Consider the following 17206-nt stretch of genomic DNA (forward strand, 5'->3'; position numbering starts at 1 on the left):
TGCTCTGCAATAGTAGAAGCCACCACAATGAGAAGCCCGCGAACCGCAACGAAGAGTAGCCCCCGCTCACCGCAACTAGAGAAAGCCTGCGCGCAGCAAGGAAGACCCAACGCAGCCAAAAATGAATATATAAAATAAATTAAAAAAAAAAACTCCAGAAGCTAACACACCATTGTAAGGCAATTATACTTCAATAAAGATGTTTAAAAAAAAAACAAACCCAAAACCTCTACATTTGAGTTGTGAGACTATTAAAAATAGTATTTAATAAGAGCTTACTATGTGAGTTTTTGGCATATAACTAAGAGGAAATTTGTAAAATTGGTTGAAGTTGCTACAAGAAAATTCTTTCCACTTCCATACTTTTTCTGTTCCCACACTTACATATGTGAACAAAATTCTTTAGTTATTTTACGTTAAACTTTTTTTTGTTTAAGGAATAGAAATCATATAGAACCTGGCCTCACAATAAGTAATTTTCATCAACATGAAATTGGGAAAATAAAGCTCCTATCCATCTCAGTAAGAGATGCATTTCAGTTAAATTTTACTTCTAAAAAATTTATAATTTCATATTTTATTTACCATAATCTATATTATTTATACTGTTTTGATCATCTGTGTATCTTTAATAATTGTAATTATTTTAATCCACATGACTTTTTAAGCACTTAAAAGAGAAAATCAAAAATTCATTTTTAAAACGTACTTTGCTGCAAAGAAACATAATAGCTGGATCAAGAAAAGATTTCCAAGAACAAAAATATATTACATTAGGATGCAGCCAGGGTGAGAATTCAAAAACTATTCCATAGGGGCAGTAACATGAAAATAGGAATTCAAAGGAAAAAGGAGCAAAGTAAAAATTCCAACTGTTAAGGAAGGGGTTGCTTGTGCCTTTTAAAAATTAATGATGGGTGTCAAACATTATGGTACTTGGATTCCACTGGACATGTGATAGAGTGATTAATAGTTTTATGTAAATGTGTTGATATATATATTGAAATTTCTATTCTTTGTAACTATTTGAATCCATGCTGAGAATTTCAGATCAACTTCAGCCTGTGGGAAGGGGCATATGATGTTTCATAATTCTTTTAGGAGAGATGTGAAGGGAAGAGCACTAATTCTTCCCCCTTCTTGTGTTACCCTGATAGGAACACAGACATATTACTGGGGAAGAGAACCTAGGTGTCAGCAGACACAGGAAGGAGTGGACATTTTTTCAGTTCTATGCCAGGAAGTCCACTCAAACTGAGGCTGGAAACAATAAGACACACTAGTCTTGAAGCCCCTGGTATTCTGGAATCCCTGCCCACACCCCAAATGGCCAACCCCCAAAGCTTCCTTCCGCTGAGTTGACTATTCTTAAACTCTCAGCAACTCTTCCCCACAGCAAAGAACTAGTTTTTCCTTTCCCTTGTGATTTGAATCCCTCCCCCTTATTTACTAGATGATGAGGATACCACCCTTTTTCATTCCCCATGAAGAGAAAATGACCGTGTGGGGTCAGGGTGAAAGTGGAGGTTGTGAAGTCCTAGAGCAGACCCATTAGTCTTATATTTGAAGCAGTATAAAAATGTAGATGCCAGATGCAAGGTAGCATCTGTAAACAATGGAGGGGAAGACACATATGTGCCAGGCATAGGACAATGGCTCTCCTAGAAGTCTGTCCTGAAGTAGTGGCTTTCCTCCAGTGAACCCTAGATCTGGGGACCACGCCAAGGTGCTTTGATTCCAAATTTTCGCCTCATTTACACTTGGGGTAGATGTCCCCTTTGACTATTCAACACACCATTTGTAGCACCATTTACATACCCATACATGCCACCTAGAGGGTTTGGGGTTCATCTTTTGTTTTTAATCAAGGCTGGGACCTGGTTTCCTCCCATGGAATCACTATTTTGTTTTTTGTTTTTTTTTTGCATCACTATTGACAAGCTTGAGAAGAGAATTCTTGGAGTGGATATCTTGAAGATAAAAGAACCATTGCTCAGGTGCCTGGTGCCTTTCGGTCACTCTCCAGGCTCCTGGCTTGGCTTCCCCAGCCTTTTTGAATAAGCAGGGGAGCTCTGAATGCAGACCAGCCAAGTGGAGCTCAGCCCGCAGAGACTGGTCATCCCTGGTGGAAGGCTGCCATTGGGCACTGGGACTCCTGGAAAACCTGTACTGCTGAGTTTGCAGTTCTCCATCTTGGCTGCTTCTCGGACTGACCACGAGGCTGAGTTTTCACCAGCCTCTTGCCTCCCCTCGTTTCCCACAAGCAGACATGGGAACTCACTTGCACGTGCTAACCCCTTCTGCAGTGGTTACTTGGCCACACCCTTCTACCAGGCTGAGACTCGCCTGCCTAAGGTCAGACTCCCTTCTATCCTCTACAGAACACCTGTGAGTCAACACCTCTGGCCCTAGTGTAAGAGTGGTCAGATATTGTGTAACTCAGCTACTTAAGAGTGGAAAACCAAAGTCAAGGTGAAGAGACCTGGTATCCTCACTCAAGCTTTTCATCTATATTATCCAACCTCCACTCTGATAACCAGAGCACCAAGGAAGAGTAGGTCAGCAACTATGTCCATGATGATTTTTTTTTTAGGGTTACAGAAAAATGGAAGTTTATTCAACTTTTTCTTATTGGTAAATTTTTACTTCTTTAGTCCTTTTCTATTTCCATTGAAAGACCTATAAAAGGGAGAGCTCAGTAGTTCAGATTGAATATAGAATACATAATGTATCTTACTTTAATAGAAGGATATCTATTTCTGGGATTCAACAAACTCTTGGCTTTTAGTTTACTTAAATTATGAAACCAATTAAAACTGCTTTTTAGATATTGATGTGAAGAGTCCAGAAAAATCGTTTGCTTTCTACAACTAAAACTTTTGATTTTATATTTTACTTTTAATTTTATTTTTGTTTTAGACTTCCATGATTATACCATTCCAAATTGGAAAAAAAAATACTTGTTAGTTAATATATTTACTTCCAGGACTCTGTATAGAATAAATGTCTACTATACTATTTCTCTCATAGAGAAATAGAGAGATATTTCTGATCACTGATCACTGGTATTTCAGTTAGAAATATGATATTCAGAAGAAGTTCAACTTAGGATTTTTTTTTCTTAACTTCTTTATTATTTTGAATTATGGAGCAACTGTGTCCATGATTATAAGGAGGTAGGACAATGGCTTTTGAAAAGGGGAAGGGAGATGGCTTATGATTCTCTCTTGGCTGGAACCCTGGTCCTGCCTGCACCTTGGATGGCTCCTGATTGCCCTGGTCTGAGAAGAGATTCCCTTCCCCACACAACCCTCACTACTCCACCTCAGGCTGAGGGGTGCGGATGTGAGGCTCAGAGGTTGGTGTCTAAGAGAGAAAACGGCTGTTGCACAAACTAAGGCCACCTCAGGTTAAACGGAACGAGTTACACATCCAAACAAACGCGGTGAGAACCGAAGGGATAAACGTACTACCCGAAGTATTCTCCTGGGACCCTCCCCAAGGACCTGGATTGCTTTAATGATCCCGCCAGGACAGGAGGACTCAGCGTACACCTCCCATAACTAACGGGTCTAAAGGTCTGGGTAGACCCCGTCCCTCTCTCGTCAGGGACGAGACCTATTCTCATTGCTCTCCCTCACCTCACTCCAGGGCTCCGTGAAGAGAATGAGAGAGGAATCTAGGGGTCCGGATCCCTTCCTCACTACCCCAGCTGCGTGGTACATGGGGGACACGATCTCGGTTCCAAATCTCACCCCGCAACAGCGTCTCCTGCGCGTTCTTCAGGTATTTGCAAGCCACCAGATGCATGCCCTCTTCGTCCAGGCAGGCGCTTCGGGACTTTGCAAAATAGGCGTCTATTTTGGGGGTTTTGAGCAGCAGCATCCGCTTCTGTCGAGTCTCCAGGCCCGGGTGCAGGCTTTTTTTTTTTAAACATCTTTATTGGAGTATAATTGCTTTACAATGGTGTGTTGGTTTCTGCTGTATAAGAAACAGAATCAGCTGTACGTATACATATATCCCCATATCCCCTCCCTCTTGCGTCTCCCTCCCACCCTCCCTATCCCACCCCTCCAGATGGTCACAAAGCACCAAGCTGATCTCCCTGTGCTATGTGGCTGCTTCCCACTAGCTATCTATTTTACATTTGGTGGTGTATATATGTCCATGCCACTCTCTCACTTCGTCCCAGCTTTCCCTTCCCCCTTCCCATGTCCTCAAGTCCATTCTCTACATCTGCGTCTTTATTCCTGTCCTGCCCCTAGGTTCATTAGAACCTTTTTTTTTTTTTTAGATTCCATATATATGTGTTAGCATACGGTATTTGTTTTTCTCTTTCTGACTTACTTCACTCTGTATAACAGACTCTAGGTTCATCCACCTCACTACAAATAACTCAGTTTCCTTTCTTTTTATGGCTGAGTAATATTCCATTGTATATATGTGCCACATCTTCTTGCAGGCTTTTAACGAGGTCTGCCAGAGGCGCGGAGAAGCGGTCTCTGCCGGTGCCCCTCTGGTGGGCCCTTTCACCAGAAAGACTGTGGCCGGGTATCCGCCTCCGCAAGAGCGCTAGGAGCGCTCAGGCCCCACCCACCTGTGGGCCGGAAGCTATGATTGGCTCTCTGGAACGCCAATCAGAGCCCGGCGCTCTGAGGGGGGCGGGGGGGGGGACGCAGCCCCGCCCGTACTGCTTGAACCGGGCCTGGGAGGCTATCTGCGCTCTCCCGGAGGAGCCGTTTCCCCGGAGTCCCTTAGTGTGGTCCCGTGGTGACCTGAGATGTCCGAGCTCACCTCAGTTCCCCACGCACCTGCTCACCGCTGCGGCAGGGCCCGTGAAAGGAGCAGGAGGGGGATTTCTAGTAGCGTTAGCGGGTTCCAGATGCCACTGCATGAAACGGCAACCTAGACCCTAAGTCCACTCCAGCTGACTTGATAAATGTGAATCTTGACTATCCCTGGAGTCTTCCCCATAGGCAGGTGGAAAAGAGGGACGTCAGCTGCCCCTGTACAGAAAAACTGAAATCGCAGGTACCATGGATGTGGAAATGTGGGGTCCTGGGAATCCTCAGCACTGATCACGCTCCTAAGTCCACTTCCAAGCCACATCCACGACCCTGAAAGCCTGTATGTATCTGTGTGTATATATATATATATGTGTGTGTGTGTGTATATGTATTTTAGTGGACTGGAATAAATAATATATAAATATATAATATAAACATATATAATATTTATATAAAATACATTTATATATAATATATAGTAATATATAAAAATATATAGTAATATATAATATATGTAGTAACATGTAAAACATGTAGTAATGTATAGTAATATATAAAAATGTATATGAAAAAATATGTTTACATATGTGTATATAAATAGAGTGGAATGGAATAGAATGCAATAGACTAGAAAATAACAGCCTGCACCACAGATAGTGAGTGTAACTATAGTTTCATGAAATGTTTCAGTTAAATATATTTGTGTGTGTGTATTAGCAGATATATATATATATATATATATATATATATAAATAAAACATTTTTTTAACAAAGTTTGAAAAGCACGGAGCCCTCTCCCTGAATTGAACTCCTGGTGCCCTTGCTCCCAAAGTAACCAAGAGGCCCTCTCCCTCTGAGCCCTCCCCCCACCACCCCTAGACTCCTCCGTAAGGAAAGGAGCCCTCAGCCAGAGTGACCTTCCTTCAGGACATAGCAGGTAATGGAAAGGGGCTGTGCTCTTTCTTTCTGAAAATAGCTGCTGTCTGGGGTTCCACATGATGATCAGCTCATCATTTTTCAGTTACATTGAATCCTTCATTTTAATAATCATCTGCAGAAAAAATTGAATTGATCATTGAATATCTTCACACAAAAGAAACTCAAACCCTAATTGCTACATCAGTAAGTTGTACCAAACACTTAAAGAAACAACAATTCTAATCCTACAGAAGTTCTTACAGAATATAAAAAGAGGATATATCCCCTACTTCTTTTAGGAGGCTTGTAATAACCTTTATAGTAAAAATTTGACAAAGATAGGACAAAAAAGGAAAATTATAAGTCAACCTCACTCATGAATATAGATACAAAAACCCTAAACACACAGTTCACATGGGCTTTCAAACAGGTAGAATAAATCTCACACTCAAATAAAAGGAGAAATCATTAACTTCTTGGGAAAACTGGAGATTGTTCTACTGTACTTTCCTTCCAAGGAAAAGAAAGAAAAAAATATATCCATCTAGAAGAGAAAAAAAATCACACAACTTTCCTATGTTTCCTTTAAAGAAATATTTTGGGGTGGTGGGTTGTGGATCTCTTACTGAGGAAAAGCAACCTATTGGAACCTCTGTGTTCTGCATCGTGTACTTAAACCCAGGCTGGGTTATTCTCAACTCTCTCTGTGGAGACACTGTCCATCTCAGCCTCATTTCTCACAAAGAATCACTCACTTAGAATCAGATGAATTTTTAACACAACCAACTTAGAAAAATGAATGATAGAACATGTGCTGGAATTACAGTTGTTCTTCTACTCCAGTGGTTCTCAAAATGTGGTCTTTGGATCAGCAGCTTTTGAAATGTATTTAAAATGCAAATTCTGGGCTTCCCTGGTGGCGCAGTGGTTGAGAATCTGCCTGCCAATGCAGGGGACACGGGTTCGAGTCCTGGTATGGGAAGATCCCACATGCCGCGGAGCAACTAGGCCCGTGAGCCACAACTACTGAGCCTGCGCGTCTGGAGCCTGTGCTCCGCAACGAGAGAGGCCACGACAGTGAAAGGCCCGCGCACTGCGATGAAGAGTGGCCCCCGCTCGCCACAACTAGAGAAAGCCCTCACACAGAAACGAAGACCTAACATAGCCAAAAATAAGTAAATAAATAAATAAATTTATTAAAAAAAAAAAGCAAATTCTTAGGTCTGAACCCAAAACTTCTGAATCTGACCCTCTGGATGCGGGACCCAGAAATCTGCATTTTAACACGCCTTCCAGGGGATTCCCATGCACTCAAGTTTGCGAATGCCTGCTTGGATTCAACTGCTAGTACTCTCACAGGTAAGAGTGCACCTGGACCCATACCAGTGACATCTGGCAAAAACCTTTAGACAGAAATCAACAACAAAAGAAAATCCCATAATTTTCTTACTTTCTAATAGCTCTGGATTTTCAGTACAATTAATTCTTTAACAACAAAGTTTTGAGCTAGCTGGGGAAGGATCACAGAGGCAGACAGGCTCCTATTGAGGCCAAAATAGAGATTTGTCTTACTTGATTTTTTTAGAACTAAAAACATTTTTTAAAAAATTGTGGGCTTATTTTTAGGCTCAGCATGGAATCACCCTCCTTATGGTTCTACTCTCTGCTTGGTTCACTCATTGAACGTCTTTCACTCTTTGTTTAATAAAAAGTCCAGTAGAGTCATTTATTCTGTGTGTGTGAGAAGAGGGAAATGCCAATGATTCTTTTTCTCATTTGACAGAAGAAATTCGCAAGTAATTTTAGCTTCCTGCAGATGGAGATGTTAACAATATTATCACTAGAGCTTACATTATCAAGAAAGATGAGTGGTCAGGATTAGAGATGTTTTATAGGTTAAGGGGTATTTTATCCAGTCTTGTCCAGTCTTTGATGTCTAGGGGTTTGACAAATTGTCTTTGTTAGATGTATCATTTACAAAGACAGATTTATGTTAAAAAAATGCATTCATCATTCTCCCCAGCTTTGCGGGCAGAAAAGAACATCTTTTCCTTATTACCTTACAGAGAATTTTGTCACCTGCGTCTTAAGGCTAAGAACTGAAATTCCATCTTCGGCATTGAGTTAAAAAGAGGTAGACCCTTCTAGAGAGTCAAATATTATACTGTGAAATGGAAAATGGCTTAGTGGGGTTACTTAGGCAGAGAATTTGGGACTTTTTAACAACAGCCAAAACGAAAGAAAGACAGAAAAAGAAAGGAAGGAAGGAGGGAAGAAAGAAAGAAAGAAAGAGAAAGAAAGGAAGGAAGAACATAGAAGCATAGGAAAGGAAAAAAACAAGCTTTCATTATGTAGAGGTGATATGATTGTCTACAGAAAAAATACCAAAAAAATCTGAGATATAAGAATTAATAATATTTTAGTAAGGTGGTTGGATAAATACACAAAAAATCAATTGCACTTTTCTATCAAAACAAAAAAAAAGTGGGATATGTGATAAAATGGTCTCTTTTAATAGCAAACTTACAGTAATCAGAAATAAATTCTCAGAAAGAAAAGACATGCAAATTGTCTCATTTCAAAACACAAGAACATAAGGTTTCTAATGTTATTGGTATATTATTATCTTTAAGATGATTTAATACACAATTCATTGTTAATTTCCTTTTCGCTGCCCAACATCTGCTAGTTTCCTTTTTGTGCATTCATGTTTTGGTTGTTCATTTGCTAAGCGGGACGTAGAAGAAGGAAAGTGGCCAGATTCTCTGCCTCTTCTGAATGAGATTTTCACAGTGTTTTAAGTGAACAAATACTTATTGCATGCACATTTAAAATATAAATGATCATGATTAGGAATGATATTTGATGACCTTTGTTCCCGTACAAACACGGACGCGTGTATGTGCTTTTCTTTTCCTTAAGTGAAATCATTTTGTAAGACTTTGAAAGTGAACAAATCTGATTTAAGTAGCTATGAATTTGAATGTGCTCTCAAGTATTTTCTAAACTGTCATTATTAAGCATATACTTTGTGTGCAGTGTAATAAGTCTCTTGGAATGTAAATGTGAATAATATGTAATCCCTGCTCTTAAGGAAAGGAAAGTCTAATAGAGGAGGCAAATATGTTGGTAAGTGATTACAATAGACTCTAATGCTATACTGTTATACTGTAGTTATGTTATAATGACCCTGGGAGCCTCTTACGAGATTGACTGTAGCTTGGACAATCCTTCACCAAGAAAAAAAAAAAAGAAAAGACATGCAAGATTTAAATGGGGAAAACTAAAAACATTGAAAGGGACTTCTCTGGTGGTCCAGTGGTTAAGAATCCGCCTGCCAACATGTATACAATGGAATATTACTCAGCCATAAAAAGAAATGAAATTGAGTTATTTGTAGTGAGGTGGATGGACCTAGAGTCTGTCATACAGAGTGAAATAAGTCAGAAAGAGAAAAACAAATACCGTATGCTAGCATATATATATATGGAATCTAAAAAAAAAAAAAGGTCTGAGGAGATATATCCAAAATATATAAAGAACTGTTTGTCGATTTTGTTTATCTTTTTAAAGAACCAGTTCTTAGTCTCATTAATCTTCTCTTTTTTTAAAGTCTCTATTTCATTTATTTCTGCTCTAATCTTTATCTCGTCTCCTCTACTAACTTTGGGTTTTATTTGTCCTTCTTTTTCTAATTCCTTTAGGTGTAAGAGTAGGTTGTTTATTTGAGATTTTTCTTGTTTCTTGGGGTTAGGCTTATATCGCTATGAACTTCCCCCTTAGGACTGCTTTTTCTGTGTGCCATAGATTTTGGACAGTTGTGTTTCTATTTTCACTTGTCTCAAGGTATTTTTTGACTTCCTTCTTGATTTCTTCATTGACCCATTGGTTGTTTAGTAGCATGTAGTTTAGTCTCCATGTGTTTGTGTTTTTTGCAGTTTTTTCCGCACTATTTTAAAATATTTATTTATTTGTTTATTTTGGCTGTGACACGTCTTAGTTGCGGCATGCAGGATCTTTGTTGTGGTGTGAGGTATCTTTAGTTGTGGCATGCGGTATCTTTAGTTGTGGCATGCGGGTTCTTTAGTTGCGGCATGTGGGATCATTAGTTGTGGCATGCAGAATCTTTAGTTGTGGCATGCATGTGGGATCTAGTTCCCTGACCAGGGATCGAACCTGGGCCCACTGCATTGGGAGCGCAGAGTCTTAGCCACTGTACCACCAGGGAAATCCCTGTAGTTGATTTCTAGTTTTATACTGTTGTCCCAAAAGATGCTTGATATGATTTCAACCATCTTAAATCTATTGAGACTTGTTTTGTGGCCTAATATGCCATCTACTCTGGAGAATTTTCCACGTGCAATGGAAAAGAATGTGTGTCCTGCTGATTTTAGATGGAATGGGCAAAGCAACTAGGCAGAGACATAAGGGTCAGTGATGTGATGGGTCAAGCATGTTGGAGATTAGGTAAGGATGCATCCACAGCCCACTTGTGGATGTTCATCCCTCAGATACATATCCTCCTTTTATCCAGGGAGACTTAAGGAGAGGAATGTGTACAGATCCAGTGTATATTTCTGCAATTTCACTTCAGCTAAGGAAAAAGAGTGTATATCTTTATTATCAGTGTGTGTATCTCTTCTCAAGTTTCCATCATTCCTACCATAATGCACCACAATTGTTCACTTTCAGTAGGAGTACATCTCAGGCCCATTTTCAGAAAATCAGATTACAGGAGAACATAACCAGGAAAGCATTACTCAAAAGAGCAGATACCTATCATCTGGTGTTCATGGAGCAATTAAACCTCAGACTGATCTACTTAATAAATATTTGTAGCTGCAAGTGGGCTATAGCCTTTGATTTTCAGCTTAATAAGTATTTCTTTTTGCCCTTCAGGTTCAGACTAATATTGATTGTAATTCTCTACTACCACCTAGTGGAAAATCCAACCATTAAAAAAAAAAAAAGAAAAAAAGGTCCCATTTTTTATTTCTTAAAATTCCGCAGTAAATACCTGATTTTGTTATAAAATATCTTGTTATAAAAAGTTCAAATCATATAGAAGAGTGTAAAAAGAGTAAAAGGTCTCCTTTTATCACTCCCCTCTCTCCATTTCACTCTGCTTCCCAAAGGTGACCGTGCATTGTGGCCTGTATCCTGCTAGGACATTCCCTGTGCTTTTACATATTCAGGTGTTACAGCAGGAAAAATTCTAAGACATCAGCTAAGGATTGTTTTGTCTTTCTACTATAGAGACAGATAAGGCATTTTACCCTTCATGCCTTGGGTGGCCACAGCAAAACAATGATGATCAAAAGGTTAAGCTCTTGAGCTTCAAATTTACCTTTGAAAACTATGGTAGAAGCAAGATGAATGAAAGGCCTAGATTAGTAAATATCTGGTCAATGCTTATGCCATAAGTGGTAGATTTGGGAAGGACTCCTGATGAAGTTAGGACCAGTTTTCTTGCTTGGAGTTGATACAGAATCCAGGCTTTGCACCCTGTAATCCTTCTAAACTGTGTCACAGATGTTTTTGTTTTACTTTAGTTTAAATAATTTAAATTAAAAAAAACCTGATCTACTAAATTAGGAGGCAAAAAAGGAAACAGGATATTTGATTGTGCTATGCTTGACCTATGACCTATTTGGTTTTCTATTGCCAAAGCCCACAAAATCAAAAACTGAAATTTCTGATCTCATTTTGTGGTTTTTAATAAACTTTTTGGAGGTGTAATTTACATAAACCCTATGGAAACATTTAAAGCAGGGTTCCCCAACCTCTGGGCCACGGACCTGTAGCAGTCCGTGGCCTGTTAGGAACCGGGCCACACAGGAGGAGGTGAGTGGCAGGCAAGCGGGCGAAGCTTCATCTGTATTTACAGCTGCTCCCCATCACTCGAATTACCACCTGAGCTCCGCCTCCTGCCAGATCAGAGACCGCATTAGATTCTCATAGGAGCGTGAAACCTACTGTGAACTGCGCATGCGAGGGATCTAGGTTGCACACTCCTTATGAGAATCTAATGCCTGATGATCTGAGGTGGAGCTGAGGCTGTGATGCTAGCGCTGGGGACCAGCTGCAAATACAGATTATCATTAGCAGAGAGGTTTGACTGCACAGAGACCATAATAAATCAATTGCTTGTAGACTCATATCAAAACTCTATCAGTGGGGCTTCCCTGGTGGCGCAGTGGTTGAGAGTCTGCCTGCCAATGCAGGGGACACGGGTTCGAGCCCTGGTCTGGGAAGATCCCACATGCCGCGGAGCAACTAGGCCCGTGAGCCACAATTACTGAGGCTGCGCATCTGGAGCCTGTGCTCTGCAACAAGAGAGGCCACGATAGTGAGAGGCCCGCGCACCGCGATGAAGAGTGGTCCCCGCTCGCCACAACTAGAGAAAGCCCTCGCACAGAAACGAAGACCCAACACAGCCATAAATAAATACATAAACAAATACTTAAAAAAAAAAAAAAAACTCTATCAGTGAGTGGCAAGTGAAAAGAAGCTCAGGGCTCCCATTGATTCTGCATTATGGTGAGTTGTGTAATTATTTCATTATACATTACAATGTAATAATAATAGAAATAAACTGCGCAATAAATGTAAGGCACTTGAATCATCCCAAAACCATCCCCCCTGCTCCCGTCTGTGGAAAAATTGTCTTCCATGAATCTGGTCCCTAGTGCCAAAAAGGTTGGGGACCGCTGATTTAAAGTATTCAGTTTGATGAGTTTTGACAAATGTATACACTGTGTAACCACCACCCCAATTGATACATAGAACATTCTTCTTGTCTCGAAAAGTTCCTTCTTGCCCTTTTGCAGTCACTTCCCACTCTAGACACCTACTAATTTGATTTCTATCACTTTAAATTGATTTTGGGGGAAAAAAAGAAAAGGATTTGTTCCCCGTCCTCAGATTTTTTTTTTATTTGATCACTGCCATGGGGCATGCAGGATCTTAGTTCCCTGACCAGGGATCAAACCCGTGCCCCCTGCAGTGGAAGCACAGAGTCTTAACCACTGGACCATCAGGGAAGCCCCTCATTTTGCTGTCTTAATTTCTGGGAAGAAAACCTAAATGTAAACATATGTATTTAATCTAATTAACACAGGACATGCTTTTATTTTGTAAACTATTAGCTCTTGTGATCTTTAGACAATGCTGCAAATCATTGTATTAGTTACTCCACTTACTTTCTCAGTAAAAATTAAAAATTCCACCTCTGAAAAACTTCTAAGGTCAATAGTGGTTATTATGTTCAACTTCGTAGTCTCACCTAAATGATTTTATAAGTTTGGACTGATTTAAATTGAGTTAAGTAAGAAATGACTTTTTGATTACCTGCAACATTCTTTTAAAAAAACTTTTTTTTTGTTTTAATTTATTTATTTTATTTATTTACTTTTGGCTGCGTTGGGTCTTTGTTGCTGCATGCAGGCTTTCTCTAGTTGCAGTGAGCTCGGGCTCTAGAGCGCAGGCTCAGTGGTTGTGGAGCACGGGCTTAGTTGCTCTGCGGCATGTGGGATCTTCCCAGACCAGGGCTCGAACCCGTGTCCCCTGCATTGGCAGGTGGATTCTTAACCACTGAGCCACCTGGGAAGCCCCACATGCAACATTCTTAAAAGAAATAACAATTCATAGAGACAAAGAAAAGAAATGCTGAATCACCAAAAAATACTGAATTGCTTTTATGTATATACTCTTGTCCATATTTACTTTTTTCAAAACTGAAATTAAGATGGTAAACTCAAGTCCATTGACAGATGAATGGATAAAGAAGATGTGGTGTATATATATATATATATATATATTTTACACAATGGAGTATTACTCAGTCATAAAAAAGGATGAAATAATGCCATTTGCAGCAACATGGATGAACCTAGAGATTATCATACTAAGTGAAGTAAGTCAGACAGAGAAAGACAAATATCATATGATCTCACTTATATGTGGAATCTAAAAAAAATGATACAAATGAACTTATTTACAAAACAGACTCACAGATATAGAAAACAAACTTTTATGGTTACCAAAGGGGAAAGGTTGGGGGGAGGGATAAATCAGGAATTTGGGTGTAACATATACATACAGTACTATATTTAAAATAGATAACCAACAAGGACCTACTGTGTAGCACAAGGAACTATACTCAATATTTTGTAATAACCTATATGGGAAAAGAAGCTGAAAAGGAATATATATATATATATATATATATATATATATATTTACATATATATGTAAAACTGAATCACTTTGCTGTATACCTGAAACTAACACAACATTGTAAATGAACTATACTTCAATAAGAAAAGATGGTAAACTCAATGTGGTATACACATTAGGGTATTGTATTAATAAGATTAATTATATTTTAAAGCTGAAGTTGAAAGCTTTAAATAATATTGTCATCTAACTATATACATATTTGAAACACACACATAATGATGAATTAAAATTAATAAGCAAAGAAAGAGAGGACTTGTTCAAATTTGGTCTTGGAATATTCATTGTACTCTTAAAAAGAGATAGAAAAAGTTTTTATTTCCTTGAGTGTAATCAGCTCAGCAAGCAGCTATTTTCTCTCAGAATACTCTCACTCAGTATCCTGATAAATTTGAGTGCTTTTGCTGATATTTTCGTGGCCTTAAATATTTTAAAAACAAATAACAAAAACCCTTTGAATCATGAGAGACCTACAGCTTCTATAATTATTATGTTACCTTCTTTATATTTATTTTAAAATGTTTTATTATCACTCTGGTTATTGGGATAGCAAAAACTTTAACACTTGACCACTCTTAGGTACCTGTCCACTTATATTAATTAAGTGACCAGTTTCCTCTGACAATTCTTTTTTGTTGTTGTTGCCTTCCTGAAGCGTAAACTCTTAATTGAAAATATTAAAACTGTCAAGCTATCTTTTACTGTACTCTAAAAAAACCCTTTTTCCCACTAGGTAGCCACTACCCATTTGACCACTAGGTGGCCCCAAAGCCTTAATCTGTCACAATATGAAATGCAGGAGGCCAGAAGTTAATTAGGTGCATTTTGCATGCTTTATATACTTTAGATTAATTCTATATTCTCAAAAGAGCTACCCTGTGTATCAACCCCAGAATGCTGAAAAAGCTGACAAAACACAGGAGCTCAACCTTTCCTTGATTAATCTTGTCCAGGTAAAAATATTGTGAATGTGTGTCATAATGACTGTAGATGTTTCAGGAAGGGTAAAAGCATACTCTTGTTTGTATTCCAAGTCTGGATGGGTGATTTTAATACATTTATTTTAAAGAACGTTTTGTTTCTGGGTTTAAAATACCCTTGTCAATCAGTAGGAATCCTAGTCTGCACTTTACAGGCTGAATTAGAAGAACATGGAAAGTTGCCAAAGCCCCTCACTGTCTAGAATGTGTAATTACCTTCAGAGTAATGACTCATAAGTCTTTGTGAAATTGTGAGATTTCTAGATTCTACTCCTCTATTCTGATATTGTTGGTTACTGTGATAAATTAAACTGCACCATCTGGCCAAACAGATGTTTTCTGTTTTTCTCTCATATTTGAAGAAGCCCTCTGCTAGAAGCTATCACAAAAATTGGGTCTTCTGAGAGAAACAACAGAAAAGGACAATCTCAGGGGCTCAGTGGAAATGATGACCAGGATTTCTTGATTCTTGCTATTGCAGAGAATAGAATTATGAGAACAAATTTACCAGTTTAAGCTGATATGGTCACCTATTGACATCTGTCAAACTGTATCAGGGGACTTAAAAATTGGAACTTATAGACTATTTTAGTACAGAAGCAGAGAAGTCATTAACATAGTCTGCTAGCCCTAGATCAGTGGGACAGGAAATAAGACTGAATGAAACTGTTAACCAATATTTAATTATGGTGATTTATTTCAGAACATTGTTTTAAATGTTCTATTTTCTGATGAGCATGTAAGCAGACCATTTTATTTTCTTCTTATCTATCTGTAATCCTCAGGTTTAGCCTATGCTTATGGAAAATAAAACCCAGTGTTCTTTGAATGATGTCTTGTTCCATTGGAACCACAGAATTCAGGAAAAAATATCCTATAGTAAATCTTAATATAGACTGCAAAGTATAACTACTCAGGAAAAATGAAAGATAATGATGACCCTATTCCTAATTGGAATTCTGACAAATGTTTTTACAATTTTTAAGCTTAGAAAAATCTCAGCTATCCTTTGTTAAAGGACAGTGAGTCAAATTTTGCTTTTTATGGCTACCATAGCTCTATAGACAATCAAATATTTTTGTAGACAGCATCACTGGTGGAATATATGATAATTCTATAGAAAATTTGGTATATAGTTCTTCTCTGCAAATAGTGTTCAAGGTGCTTTTGTGGGTTGCTTTATGTTTTTATGGCAATGTAGTGATATGCAGTGGTTCACGTCTCCAAATTTGGAACCCTGAGCATGCCAGAAATGTCACATAAAAAGGAAAATCTCATTTCATTAATCTCATTAATTTCTCTAATAAGACAAAGGACTGCAGTTTGTATGTGGAAACAAGGCCTACAAAATCCTCTGAGCACACTGGTTCCTAGTTTATTGTCCCCACCCGACAGGTGGGAAAGGATGTTAATTTCTGAGGATGAGTTAATTTCAGAATCACTGATGAACTTTGAGAATCTCAGAGAAAATGGGATTTCATCCTCAGTGAAAGGCCCTATAAATGAAGCTCTGAGATGGTGAGTCGGGGAGGGTTCTTGGGATAAGTAAACTCTTGCATGGCAATAAAATTATTTCTGGTTATCATAGGAGTAATTAAAACTATGACCTTATGGACTAAAGCCTTCCAGAAAGATGTGAACTGTTAATATCGTTAAGACCTTTGTTTTATTAACTACATGACAAGGAGGTCTTCACATCTTAATCCTAAAACAGGCCAAATAAAAGAGCCTGTCAAATTAAGGATACTGAATTAGAATATTTCTGGAAAATCTTATTTGGTCAATTCATTACTTTATGGGTAGGAATCGTGTAGGGAAAATGTTCCAAAATTTGGAAATAAGGCAAAAATCTGCTTTCTTGATTAATATATGTGAACATTTTCTTATAATCCTGCCTGATTATAATCCTGTTTCAGGGATTGTAACTTGACTAAAAAGAACCCGGCTGGCCCTGTACTGTGAGACGTTAATCTGTAGAAAGCTGATAAGGTGTGATGCCTTTGCTTTTTCTCTGGTAAAGAAGATAACTCCAAGGTTATGATTTTATTGCTTTGTAGTACATTAACCATTTTGAATCTCTAACACAGCGATTTCCCCTGACTATGTGTATCTTTGTTTTGCAAATACTCTTTGAATCTAGTCTCTTGTATTCTTCCTGGTTCCCTCGTTAATGTTTGGTAACACTTTAAAAAATCTAACAAATACATTTCTCCAACATATGGTAGGCTCATCATAAACAGATAACCATCCCCCCCGACCAAGCCCGAACAGGTCTCATAAACC

Source organism: Balaenoptera musculus, chromosome 11 (assembly GCF_009873245.2).
Source record: "Balaenoptera musculus isolate JJ_BM4_2016_0621 chromosome 11, mBalMus1.pri.v3, whole genome shotgun sequence".
NCBI lineage: Eukaryota > Metazoa > Chordata > Mammalia > Artiodactyla > Balaenopteridae > Balaenoptera > Balaenoptera musculus.